The following is a 13,671-nucleotide window of genomic DNA, read 5'->3' on the forward strand; positions in this document are numbered from 1 at the left end:
GTGTTTCAAATGCCCTGGAGCATTTGTCCAGATTGCAAGCTAAGTGTTTTAGAGTAGCATTTTAAGAATAAGGATTATTCTGTTAGTGTTGACTTTAAACATGGGCTAAACACCAGCCACATCAGGCTGTTTCTTGGAAACTTCTTTGAACTTTAGGTGCGTCTCTGCAGCCTTGTGTAACTGCAGAGGTTTGTTCAGTTTGTCTGGGTGTTATATAAACTGTCTTTTATTTTCCTTTTGCTTGTGATCATGTTATGTAGGCTGCCTTCTTAAATTTCAGGAACCCTAAGGCAGCCTGAGTCATGTGTATGAGGCTCTTTTTTGCACTGTTGTGTAAGGTAGTGAATTGCAAAGGTCATGGGAATGAGTTATTTAAAAACTGAAACATGCTGGGCTCTATCCAGCTCAGAATAGATGAGCTCAGAAAGGCATTTGCGTTTTAAATTACAGTTTGGGTTATCAAGGACTGATTAACCTAACTCACTATTTCAGTTTCCTTAGCAAACTGCTGCAACACACGATATTTTTTGTTTCTTTTAAATGTGTTGCTGATATAATCATGCATTCCTATGAGAGAATGAATAAAATATTTACTTTCAATACTAGAAAACAAATGCATTCACAGATATTGTCATCATAGGCACAGTCTTCATGCTCATTCACTTTTGGTGCTCACAGCAATTCATCTCCATTCCCATTTGATCCCAGTGGAAGATGTAAGAGTCAGGGTCAAAGTGCACAGAGTGCTTTGATCTACCCAGTGAACAACTGGGTTGAGATGTGTCACTGCGCCCTTGTGTAAACGGGCTCAGTCATACCCATACCATGCAGGTTAAAGGTACCAGAGCAGAGAACCCTGGGCTCTCTAGGGCAGATTGCTGTGTTTCTGTTCACTCTGTCTGCTGTCTGGTTTAAGCCATCCAACTGTACCCTCATTCATAGAAAGACCTTTCTTGCTTCCTATTTCATGTCCCCTTTGAGGCCCTCCAAGTCACCGCCCATAAAAAAGTGTATGCAGCTGTACTTTAAAGTGAAAGTGCTCTGAACTCTCCCAAAAGCACTTTTAAACTTGGATCACTTGACAGAGCAGATCGGGGCACGACTCCACCAAGTGCTCAGCACGCAGAGGAGGAAGGCAGCAGTCTCTGGCAGCAGGGGAGGGCATTGCAGAAGGCCAGGGGAGCAGCAGAAAATACAAAACCATACCCTGGGAGTGATTTTTGTTCTCTCCATCAGTGTATGGAGCTATCCCATCATCATTTTCGCCATTTGCAAAATTCATGTGTGCAATTCTAATTTACTTCTGTTTTCATGCAGCAAAATGTAATCAACTTGTGATCACATCAACTCCTGTTGAAAATAGTAGGAAAAAGCTATGTGATGGGAAAAAAAATACATTAAATTGGTTTGGCATGAGGAAGCAGTTAAATTACTCTGATTACTGAAACTCAAACCAGTACAATCCACCTCCCCAAATATTGCACCAATATCACAAAGTTAAGTAATAGCATGTCCCCATTTACACTTGCAATGCAGTGTGCTCGTAAGTGATAGAGACAGGAAGTGGTTAAGCCAGAAATTGTGGAGTCATACATGTGCATGTAGGAGAGGGGAGAAAAACAAACTAAAAAAACCAAACCAAAACAAAAACAAACCAAAACAAACAACAAACAAACAAAAAAAATGCGAGAAACACAAAGAGCACAGTAAACTGAGTTCAGGGTCATGACACTGAAAAAAAGGAGAACACTGGTGCAAAGGACTTCCTGGAAAGGGCTTGAATGTGAGCACAGGTGAGATCTTGCTGTTTGCCTGCTTTTTGCTCTATTCAGAAAAACAAGCACTTTTAAAATACAAGAATTGTACATGTGAGTCTATTGCATTATACCCAATGTTATGACTCAAGGTGATTGCTAGGATTAAACAGAAACAGCTAAAAGAAGAGCTGGAATAAGTAAGGACAGGGTCTATGAAGCATAAGGGTTTAAAGGTGTTAGCAAAAAAAAAAAAAAGCCCAATTATTTTTCTGTATTCAAGTCATTCTGGGTTGTATTTGCATTTATCAGTGGGTAGAATATATGAGCCACAGTGGGGTTTTTTTCTTGCATGTTAATAATGGACACCTTGCCCTGAGTCAAAAAGCAGTGCCTTAGGTTAATCCAGGTATATTCACTTTTTGAATCTGCCATCTTGTGAAGACTAGCAACTAACTCACTTTCCCCAGAAAAGAGCTACAAAACCAAGCAAGAGAAATCTGCAAACAGAAGGTCCATTCACTTCTCTAACACTGCTCTTATCCTGTTGGACTATCTTGGGTCGAGCAGCTGGAAGACAGCATGTTCTGTAGGCAGGCAGCTCCTGGCAGGCAGTCAGTACAGCTGCGAGCGCCACACTCTGTGCCAAACATGAGTCTGTAATTTCTCTCCAATGGTCAGCTTTTTGAGGATAGCATTTAGTCGTTTCCTGGGAAGACAAAGGGTGCCCATCAGAGCTAATGATACTTTACTCATGTGCTGCCATGTGGGAGGTGGCTATAAAGCACACTTGGAAAATGAGCACAAGCGATTCAAAATTACAGCAACGGTGTTGATGCAGGAATTTGCTGCCAGGCAGTTCCCAGAATCCCTGCACCCTTTGTCAGACAAGGAGGCATTTTCTTCTGACTTACTTTTCTCAGCCGTCTGAATAGGAGTGCAAATGCGCCTCAGGAGAAATAAGAAGTGTGTCAGTTTTCATTAACTTTTAATTTGAAGTCTTCATAACTGAATGAAACCACTGTAGTAATCTGGAAAGGGTATCTGAAAGCCTTGCTGAATCAGAGATAGTTCTCCCTCTCTCTAAAAAGTACATATTTAAAAGGTGCTTTGTTCAGAGGCACAGTATCCCTGCCAGTACTTGCAAAGAACTCAAACAGTGGGAGCAACTCTAGAAAGTCATTTCAGGCTGCAGCAGCATTCCCAGAGCCGTAGTAAAGGTCAGTGTGTGTGTGTCCTTCAGCCATGTGGGGTTTTGATAAGCAAATCTGCGTCGTTGACGACTCTGAACTGTTTCCAGACAGTAAAATATCAGGGCTCCCAAGTGCACAAGAAGTGCCCAGCTTGTGCTTAAAGGCATGGGACTTGCTGCAGTGTTCAGCCTGTAACACATATTGCAGCAAGGCTCACACCCAAACATTCCAATCATGTCAGTAAAGAAAAGTTTAAAAATCTGCTGTTATGTCTTTCTTAAAAAAAAAAAAAAAAAGCTTCAAAGACAATTTCAGGGAAAAGGGACTATAGAATAACTGAGTCTCTTCTCACACTGTACCATTTTCCACAGTCGTTCCTTAAGGCCAGCTTTACAGCACTCACAGTGCAGACCATGATGTTTTCATGATTTTATCTCGCCTGCAGCAATCATAATTCTGCCAAGTGCCTTGCCACTTTTACCTTTTGTTTTGTTACTTTGGCCAAGCCTGTTTGGTCTTGCTACCAAGGCCAAATCACCAGATGTAGTGTGATATTGGGAAGCCAGATGTCCCTGACCAGGTTGGGATTCAGTGATGAGTCCTACCAGAAATGTGCCCATCTCTGTGAACTAGAAATGCCTTCTTTGTTGCCTCCAAGCATCACTAACCAAACTTGTCTGGCTATGGATTAGCTTAAGTGTTTGCCAAACACATGTACGGTGCAGTTGCTCTACATGATGCATTGGTATAGTGAATGTTGAAATAAATACAGCATCCAGAGCATTCTCTGGCTTCTCTTGGACATAAAATAGCAAGCAAAAACTTGTTCACTGGCTGTCTCAAACCAAACACCTCTGTTAAGGAAGATTTGGTTTTGACGTTTGACAATTATTCTTTTTCATCCTTTGCTTTTACTTTCTGTACCAGAAGAGTAGAGGAAAATGCTGTATGAAGCAGAGATGAACAATAGGCTTGTACCACCTACCAGGGAGCAGCTGGTGAGTGGAGCGCTCCCTGACAGCCCAGAACATCAGGGGAGCTGGATGCAGACAGGAAATGTGCTATATTGATCCATTTCTTCTGCTTTGTTTTGTTTTCTCTTAGTACCATATTACTCCTTTGTTTGAGTTTACATATGGGGGCACTGGGAGCTGTGACACTGCAGCAAGCTGAGTCTGCTGACGCCAATGAAGGTGGGAGGGAAAAACACACATATAAGTGAGAGAAGAATTTGGCCAAGTGTCCCCTTTGAACTTAATACAACCCAGGAAAGGTAAAATACTGTTGCTGACAGTACCAGCATTTAACAGTAATTGCACAATAACAGACATTGTGTTAGAATTTATGTTAATACTTAATTTTGTTGTTTTGTGTGGGGTTTTTTTTTGCCCGTCCTCTTGAAATTTATCTCCCTTAATGCTTGGTTACTCTGAAAAGCCAAATCCCTATAGTCAATATGAACAGGCAATGCAGAAGTCATGTCAAATGATTTCTGCAAATACGAATTTCTTATGAAGTTTTATTTTTGTAAAAGATCATGTCTTTGAAACATTTGTAAGCCGGTGAGGTAGCAATTTATTCAAGCTTGCTAAGTGCACCATTTCTCTATATGCTCAGTTAAATACTGTGAATGAAGATTGCCATAGTTACAGCTGAGTTCAGAAACTGGCACTATTGTATTATAATTCTGGTTTCTTACATTGCTTCTCTTGCTCTGGTACTGTGAGAGACACATTTCCATCTCTGTAATTAACTGTGGTATGAAAGATCTTGCACATTCATTTAAAAATGCTTGAGAAAATGTGAGATGAGGGGCATTTTCCATTGTCTTGTTTTCCCCAAAACCACTGAGTGACATAGTATTTCCTGCACTCAGTCTGCATGCCTTCTGTGCATATCTTCAGCCTAGTCCTGGAAATTCAGTTTGGCACGTTAATTCATTGCAAAAATATACACTACCAAGTTAACAGGTACACCGATGGTTTCCTTTTATATAGGATATATTGCATGTAAAGAAAGACCTGCATTATGTTGGCATTTATTTTGACAAAAAAAGAGGTCCCAACAGTCCCAGTGACTTCTGTGTGTTTGGTTTGGATAGGTCTCAGGATGGTGGCTGGTAAGCAGGAATCGTCAGGAACTTCATGTAATATCCTCTGAAAAGCAAATGCTTTCTCCCCTAGCTGGGCAGCAACGAGGTGTGTCTTACTGTCAGAACAACTTGTCTCCGTGAGCTGCTTTCCAAACACATCAAAACTGACACATGAGTAATTGGCAGTGATCAGGCGTTGTGTCAGGCTCCTGAGGCATTACAGAGCAGACCGGGAGCTGGCTCGTTCCGCCCGGCAGGTGAGGACTCGGCACATCTGGGTCTGCCCGGTGCCCGCGGGCGGGGCAGCGGCTCCGCACACTGCAGCGGCAGCGCGTCCTCACCGCGCTCCCGCATCCCTCGCCTGCAGCCCGGCCCCTGCCTTGTGCCGGCTGTCATGCTTCACAGACCCTTTGCCAGGACAACACCACTTCCCAAGCTGGAAATACATGACTATTTCCCCCTCCCCCCCTGCATTATATACTGGCGGTTCAGCGAATTGAATCTGCCCATAGAGGAGGCAGGAGTTGGCTGGGCTGGGGCGAGGGGAGCCATTGACCTGGGGAGAACCAAAGGGGAGCAAGGAGAGCAGGTCTGCTTGTCCTCTTGGCTCTTTTCCATCCTCCAGCTGTGTCTCTTGAGCTTAAAGGTATGTGTTCCTAAAGGATTTGTTAAACAATCAGCATCTCTTCTTTAATACAGTAGTGAGAATAAATGTGCTTTACTCTCCTGAGATGGTGAACACTCAGAGCACAAGGTGGGGTAGGGCCAACCTTTGTCCTGTGAATATTTTCCTGTAATTTTGTTCCAAGACAGGATTATGCATGTATGTACCTTACATTAGGGATCCTCTGGTCATTTGGGACAAACCACCATGAACTGACGTGAACAGAGTTTTGTTTTCAATATTTGATACAATACTGGTAGAACTTTAAGGAAAACCAGCATTCACCATGCTTTAGTGTTGTCATCAAGCTGTCTGAAGTTATATGCCCAGCTCATCTGCATGGTAGGCATAATGAAATATGCATTTCATACCCATGGTGAAACAAATCTTCAGTCTGCTTGCTGCCTGTGATTGTGATGCCATATGCTTGGCTGAGCATTGCTCCTGTGGATCACTGTGCAAGGATGCCTTACACTGGGGGCTGAGTTCCTTGGTGAGTCACTGCAGTAGAACGCATGGTGGAAAAAGCTCACTTCCCTAGTTGCTCAGAGTTAAAATATTTTTGGATCCATGCCTGGTTTGTGCTAGAAATATTAAGGATGTTATTGTTTTTCTGGTAAAGTTCCATTAAGAGAGCGAGTGATCATTACTCCAGCTAGCACTGAATTCTCTCAAACTGTAGCTTGAGTTTTCCTTTCCAAATCAATTGTGTGGCTGTGTCTGAAATGTGCCTTGAAACAGTATGGTTGGCTTCTGTGTTGAACATGCAGGACTACATTTACTCTTTCATCTTTGCTTTATCTTTAGTCCCCAGTGGCAAACTGGCATTGAGCCCTCATCGGAAACATGGACCATAGCAAATCTATAATTTTACAGGCTTTGATGTAGTAATTAGAAGATGAAAAATCATGTGATTTTTTAAACTCTGTTAAAATTATCCAAGTTCTTCAAAATTATGAGTAGAATGAAAGCTATGTTTTTAATCAAAATCAAAGCACTGGAAAGAGTGCCCAAATTTTCCTGTGGTGGAAATCCGATGAGGCCTAGGCTGAAGTACTGCTGGAGTTGGAGGTCAGTCAGTAAAGGCACACTCTGTGCTCTGGTGTTGATCAGCTCTCATGACAACTGGTTGTGAGTGACTGAGTGCAGAACTTGCTCTGCCAGTGGCAAACACAGCAAAAGCAGACAACCAAAGAGAAAGTGATGAAGGACTGAGCAGTATTTTGTCTCAGTAAAACTCTGCCAACCATATGGGAAAACGACAGGCCAGTCCCCAAATCAAAATGTTTGTCTGTCCATTCATTGAATTCTAAGCTCTTCTTAACATTTTATTGTTTGCATCTGTTCTGTTTCTGAGGGGGTTACGGAGGCAGCATTGTCATCTGAGCTGCCTGTGGTTCTGATGTTTTTTTGACAAAAAAAAGCACCATGCTGAGCATGGTGATGATTTCTGCTTGTTTCTGCTGAAGATACAATACTACAACCTTGAGGCAGCTGCTTTTAATGCACAAGGTGATCTGGTAATCAAGTAATTGTAAGAAAAATAGGGTGGTGCATGAGGCCATGATTTATTTGACATCATAAGTCATCTCATAATCCCTGCTGTAGGCACAAAGCCTCAGTAGTGACCATGGGGAAACCTTTTCTCTCCTCATCGTCTTTCCTCGTGTTCTCTTGTTGTTCCCTCTGTCACTTGCTTCTTTTACTTCTCTCAAGCAAAAGAAAAGGAGTGTATTTAGTGTCTTTTCTCCAAATCTTGTGGAACTATGGGACACCTTTTCTGCTCTCAGCTTGGGTCTGACACCCTTTTCAGCTGGTGCTTCTTTATGCCCACCAGCACCATGTGAGGCTGAACCAGAGCTCTGGAGGAACGTGTGGATATCTGATACAGTTGTTAATGAGGAGTTCAAGCTGGTCCTTATAACTAAGCAGATGGTTAGCCACAGGTAATAATCCAGAAACAGCAATGGAAGCACTTCAAGTTGTGAGGAAGATTATAAGTGTGTGTCTTGTGCCTTAGGGGTCTGGGAAGTGTGTCTGTCAGAGCCAGGCACCTGCATGTTTACAAAATGCCCTGAATGTCACCTTCAGTGGGAGCCCTGGGGACCAGTTTTCTCTGAGCCAAGCATTGGAAAGGCATGCAAACAGCTCTGCACGGGTAAGACAATGAGGGCTGTGGACTTGTCACCTTGCATGAAGAGCCCTTGGACTGCACAGGGTAGCCTTTGCTCCCTCCAGCAGCATTACATGACCCACACAATCGGACATCCAGTCTTGCCCTGGGGGGTGGAAGGAAACATTTATCCAGAAGAAGAGACTATCATAGCCAGAACAGTGTGTCCCTTTTTTTCCCTATCTCTGGATCTCATTCAGGCAATTTCACTCTGGCATACATAAAGGAAGCAACACCTGTTATTAAAACACCTTGGAAATCATTGGCAAATAGCTCTTATAAACATCAAACACAGGAGAGATAAGCAGTTGGATAAAACAACAAAATGTGTGCCCTCAATACCACGAAGGCAGCACTGAGGGAAATGTATTTTCCCATAAGAAATGTGCAGGAAAACCTGCAGATAGTGCAAGAAGTGAGAGGAAAGGATGGAGAGTTAGAAAGCACAAGCATTTTCCTTTCTCAGGGATGGGAGGACAGGTGGTGGGTCTGTTCCTCACAGACAAAAATGAGATGTTCAATTTGAAAATGAAGATTTGACAGTATGAAACCTGAATGGAGATCCTGGGGTTTTACTTGGTTTAGGGTTGGGTGTTCCTATAAACTTCCTTTAGTCCAGGAATTTCTTTCTGTGTTATCCAAGTCTTCGTCACTGTGTCCAGGCTCCTTGTTCCCTGGACATTGGAACCTTTGTGTCCTTGGTGTGATAGGATATCCTCCAGGATGTGAGGCTCTGCCCTGTTCTGCAGGGACCTATAAGCCCTATTTGTGCTCGGCCTTTCCAGGCTTCTCATCCCCGGAAATAAAAAGTCTGAAACATTAGCAGCCCTGTGGAGCTGTGGGTGTGTGAGTCCTTGGCAACTGTGCAGCTCAAGAAACCAGGAAGGAATGAGGCAGGTCCTGAGAAGAATCTGTTTCTTTTTTTTTTTTTTTTTAAGTTCATTAGAAACTGCTCTGCTGGTTCAAAGCCTGCTGAGTTTGATGAACTGGCATTTTCTGATAAAAACCCGTTGTTTTGATGAAAATTCCTGCCAGCTGTGGGATATCCATTATTGCCTGGTGGAGCTGCAGTGACCGGTGGGAGCCAGGCGAGCAAACTCTGAGCCCATATCCAGGGAGCGCAGCCCTGCTCGTTCTGCCCCTGGCCAGGTCCCCGAGCTGCCTTCACACCAGGCCAGCAGCAGAGGAGCAGCGTTCCAGGCAGCCAGGGCCCTCACATCCCCTGCTGTCCGTGGCTGGAGGGGCCTGACCCTTTCGCTGTTGACACAATGGAGCTGCCAGAGCTGTGTCCCTCCAGAGCAGTTTCTAATTTGTTTATTGATGTTGACAAAAGCTCATTTTTACTTCTGTCAGCAGAAGTGATGTGGCTGTAAATGAACACACTGCTCTGCCTCCCTCATTATAAGCAACTTCTGGACCCTCTGTGGCTGATACACGGAGCAGAGCAGCAAAACAAGTGACCTATTTACATTTGGCTATGCTGGGGGTGAGAAAAAATGTGGCTTTAACCCCTGTATTGACTGAGTTCATGACCAGGGAATGTATGTGTATGCAGGTGGCTATGTGGCCCCATGGTTACAGGGAAGTGTATTTCTGATCATAATTGATCTAAAATAACTGGGGCTTTGGTAAGGTCTAGCTATTTTGCCTCAATTCATATTGAGTAAAAGTTGTAAGATATAGATGGGCATGACAACAAGCTGATAACACCTAGGTGATTTGCATGTTGTTCCATATAACTATATATAATATATACATAAAAGAATATTAACTCAGATTATTGGAGGCATGATATTACAAAATTACCATTAACTTGAGATAATTATAGGGAGATTTGCTTTAATTAAGACTACACTTTCACAATTATGCCTCTCCTTCACTGAGATCCTATTCCTATGTTGTTTTGAAGTCCCTTTAATATACATTTTATGCTTTGTTGGGCACTTAAGTTATGACTGGAGTTCAGTGGGGAGATTGTCACAAGCAGAAGTTGAAGGCTGTTCCTTTGGCTTTGGTCCCTTGGCAGCCAGCAGAGGGAGAGTCTATGGATGGGTGGTCTGGGGAGGTCACAGTTTTGTCCACTGTGAAGAAGCCTCAGCATTGAAACCCTGCTGGCAGCGGTGAGATTGCTGTTGGAAAGGCAATATTTAGGATAGGACTTGTCCTTGAACAAGAGCAGTCTGCACAGAGTGGGCTTGGGCCAGGGATCTCCAAGTGCTTGGCAGATATTTGATGGCAAAGAGGTGATACAACATTCTGCAAAGAATTTGGGAGTATTCGGGAGTGTTTCAACCACCATTCTCTGTGGGCATCCCCAACTCTCTGTGCTGCAGCTGCATCACATAAATTAAATTGCCACACCCAAACTTTAAGCATTCAACCCAGGTATTTTTTGAAAACAACAGCTAATTTCATCAAACAGCACTTCTCCTATGTTCCCAGATGTTTTCATGCTCTTTGGCTCAGTCCTCTCTATCCCTGGAAACAAAACTATGTCCTGCATTGGTCCTGGATGGAGAATTTCCCTGGGCCAAGTGTGCTCCTGTAGTTCCTTTCTGGGCTTTGTCTGGCCTGACGTGTGTCAGCAGTGGGTGTAACTGGACAGGATGGTGGCAGCCGGAGCACCCGTTCCCGTGGCTGGCCCTGGCCCCTGAAGACACCGCAGGGTGGTGACACTGCCTGCAGTGGGACACGAGGGCAGGGAGACCCTTGGACTCTTGCGGTATGGTGGTGGCCAGAGACGCGGTGTTCGGAACAGGCAAGGACGTGTCCTTACAGACGATGAACGAGTGGACTTGTGAGCTTAGAAGGGAAGTGTGGGGTGACAGCCAAGCAACCCCCAGCGACATGTGCAAGCCCAGCGTGACAACTGCTCCTCGTCCGTCGGGCGCCGGGCCAGCTGCCCAGAGCCGCTGCGGCTGCGAGTTTCGTGCCGGGCAGCGCTGGGCCCGCCCGGCAGCAGGGCCGCTGATGGCCGCGGCTCCGCTCCCAAGCCCTGCCAGAAGGGCCCGGCCGGGCCGGGGGTGGCGCGGGGAGTGCAGCGCTGCTGCGGCTGCGCTGGGAGCAGGGCAGCAGAGAGGAAGGGATGTCGGCAAACACCCTTCCTCCTTCAGCCTCCACGGCTTACACAAGCGTGCCTTTTGTTCCGCAGCTTTACACGCTCCCAGAGATGCCCCTGCATACATCGCCCCTTTCAGATCTCTTCCGTGTTTTTGGAATGCAGCCCCCTGACCCAGGAGCCAGCCCGACCCCAGCAGGGTTCCAGCACTGGCACAGCATTCCAAAATCACTGCGTTGAAGCTGTATCTCGTTTAAACATACATGCTCAGGTATAGGCAAAAGGGGAATTACCAGCTACTTTAATTCGTGCTTTTCCAGAGACCTTTTTTTTCCTATGATGAGCCAGTGCAGCCTTCCAGCAGAGTTAATGAGCACAGACGGCTGCCTGGGGAGTGCCAACCCCTGCCACTGCTGGGAAGAACCTTCACTGCAAGGCTCCCTTTTCTTTCCAGGTTGTAAAAGGAATTTAAACTTTTCTAACAGGTTACCATCAAGACAATATTCTTAAATCAATACTGCTCTGGGACTGAGCAAACAAGAGGGAGGTTGGTTGAAACATTTCTATTACAGGTTTGGTTTGAGTACAACCTTTTAATATGTGTGTAAACCCAGAGGAAAATTGTGTTTAACAGTGTAGTTTGTTGGGAGCATGAATACCTCCCCTGCTCAGAAATTAACCCTAAAAATAATTACCTGGGGAGCAAACTGTGCAAGAGCCTGTGCTATGACACAGCAAGAAGGATCAGGCCACCAGTGGGGTTTCAGCATGTGCTTGGTGGGTTTCTTTAAGAAAAACAATTCCAGCCAAAGCAAATGGAGTGATTTCCCCTTTCCCTTAGCTAAATCGCTCCTTAGCAACAAAGGAGACACAGACCCGCAGCATCCCCAGAATCTGGACAGGGATATGACCTTTGGAGCATTTTATCATTGCTTACAGCCCTCCTTTAAACTCTTAAGCAAAGACTTGGGGCCAGGAAGCTCACTGGTCCCTACTGACTCTTGAGCTAATGGTTACAAACATCTGGGGCCAGGTACCTTTTACCTGCCAGCGTGGCCATCCTGCTGGGAACCATCAAGTTTGTTTGCAGAGGTGGTTTGCAGGAAGAAAGTGCATTCTGGGGTTACCCAGACCCACTGCTGGGAGCCCTACAAGATGTTGCTCTCTATTCCCCACCTTGCTGATGGCTTCAATCCGCTCACAGAGTTTCATTTGGTGCATATAGCCTTCTGTACCATGGATCTTCTGTGCCTTTGTCTATGGGAAAGCTGGAAGATGGCAACTTCCTGAACTATAGGCACTTTTCTCAAGGAATGCCTTTCTCCTGTATTTGCTGGGACAAGGGGATCTGGTAATTCTTGGCCAAGGTCTGAATACAAACCCGTGTGAGCAGGTGTCACCACGGGGTGATTGTCCCCACTGCATTGGCTCGGGTCCCCCACTGTGGTCCCAGCTGGCCCCGTTGGGTGTGCAGGTTGCTGCAGCCAGGGATGGGGCACTACTGTGTGTTCAGCACTGACATTTACTGCACGCTCTCCTTGCAGCAAAGGGGCTGCAGAGAAGGAGCTGCCTTGTACTTGTCAAGAATGGGCTGCCTTGTACTTCCTGTGCAATGCCAAAACACAGCTGAAAGAACTTGTGATCCTGGGCTGCTGCTGCACTTTTGCTCTCTGGGCAAAACTGAGGCCTGCTGCCCCGGGCATCTCTTCCCAGGCTCCTCCACTTTTTCCTCTCCTTACCTGGTGCCACCAGCATCATCCTGGCCCAGCAGGACAGCAAACCCTGCCAGGGTTCCTTGCTCACCAACAACCCTCTGAGCCACTTGCCCAGCTAGATCCATTCCAGTGAACAGATAATATCAGGGGCTGAGGCTTGTTCCCAGCTGTGAGCTGGGTTCCAGAGGTGTTTCTTGCCAAGCACAAGCATCTGCAGAGCTGGCTCATGCTCCTTGCAGATGTCTATTACGCCGTCCTTGAGCCGAGAGACTGACAAGGGGTGTGAGGATCAGCCAGGATTTTACTCTTCTGTATATACACAGGCAGAGAATGTGAAAACATCCACCTCCTCTAATTATACACTGTGGTTTCCAGTACAGCTTCTATAACTAGGGATGGCATGGCAATCACTGGTGGGAGGTGAAGCTTTCCAAATTCTCTTTTGCCTTTCCCTACCATATCCGTTTCAAGCTCTCCCACGTAAAGCAGGAGACAGAAGTCATTCCCCAGAGCAGATAAACTCCTTTCTGTTCTTCCATCTAGATGCATTCAAATGTCTGCTACTTAATTGCATCGTGAAGATTCCCAGCCCTTCCCTGGCAATAGTTGCTGAGAAGGTAGCATTTCCCTTGATGACAAGGGATGAGGAATCAGTGTGACTGTGCCAGAGGAGCCAAGAGCCCTGAGTGGCCACCAAGGGAGGTTCCATTACCTCATGGTCTCTTCTGGCTTCATGGCTGCTGAGCAAGGAATATTGTTATTTCAAACAAGTGTGTCATCAAAGCATTTCTCTGCATTTTTTCAGACTGCCAGAAATAAACCACTGGAGAGCAATGCTAGCTCTAAACAGCTAAAGAGATTGAGGAAATTGTGGTTTGCTTACAGTATTTGAGGTGAGGAAGCAAAACTTCCTCACTGACAGCAGCCAACCTTTCCTTACAACCTGTAAAACAGGGGTGTCACAGCTGCACATCTGCAGCTGCAGAGTAGACAGCATTGCTGTACGATCCTGCTCTTCCTGT

The sequence above is a fragment of the Prinia subflava genome, chromosome 1 (genome assembly GCF_021018805.1).
Source record: "Prinia subflava isolate CZ2003 ecotype Zambia chromosome 1, Cam_Psub_1.2, whole genome shotgun sequence".
Classification (NCBI taxonomy): Eukaryota; Metazoa; Chordata; class Aves; order Passeriformes; family Cisticolidae; genus Prinia; species Prinia subflava.